This window comes from Trachymyrmex septentrionalis, unplaced genomic scaffold, assembly GCF_001594115.1.
Source record: "Trachymyrmex septentrionalis isolate Tsep2-gDNA-1 unplaced genomic scaffold, Tsep1.0 scaffold134, whole genome shotgun sequence".
NCBI classification, from domain to species: domain Eukaryota; kingdom Metazoa; phylum Arthropoda; class Insecta; order Hymenoptera; family Formicidae; genus Trachymyrmex; species Trachymyrmex septentrionalis.
Window position 1 is genome coordinate 612,503 of NW_017304482.1, and position 841 is coordinate 613,343.

The window sequence follows — 841 nt, forward strand, 5'->3', positions numbered from 1 at the left end:
ATTATCGTTGCTGAGAGGAAATAGCATCCAGAACAGATTTAGAGAAAATAGTAAACCGAGAAAATAATAAACTTGTCATGAGGAATATTCTTGGAAAGGAAAATGGTTTTTAAGATGATCCAAGCTTCAGCAGAAAAAACAGATATTTGTTTGAGAGGGAAGACGATGCATTAAACTAAAATCAAGATCAGGTGAAAAAATTCTCACACCGACAACAGAAGCGTTGTCTTCTTTGAAACCATCCGTATAAAAAGAAATACAATCGTCACAGGTCAGGTCATTTCAGAAATCATTGAATTTAGCAATTATGACTTGATGAATCTTTGGCCAAGAGAGCTATATCAGCGCAGTATGGAGGGGAAAAGACGGAAAAATTAAAATCATAATCAAAAAGCGGGAGAGAGACCGAGTGTTTAATAAGACTTATCAGAGAATTGTAAAACATATTGCTTAAAAGGAACATTATTCAAGGCTTTAACTATGTCGGCGCGACTTAAGAAACGAATTTTTTCAATAAAACCGCACTAAAAAGTACGGTTAGATTTACGAATGCACAGAACTTGTGTCAAATCTAAATTATTTATGGAAATGTTCAAACTTTGAAATGACATATTCAATTTCAAAATATCTTTAATAGATTTGTACTTACAGCCATCTATAGTGAGCCCTCAAAACTAACCGGAATACTAACCATACACATATGTGTGTGTATGGACACAGTATATACAGTAGCGTAACTTTCTTGATTTTATGTTGATCAAAATGGAGTGCGCATGCGTGAAATAAGTAAGTTGCCCCCGTCTTTTTTCCTCCTTTTTTTATGCTCTCTCTCTCTCTCTCT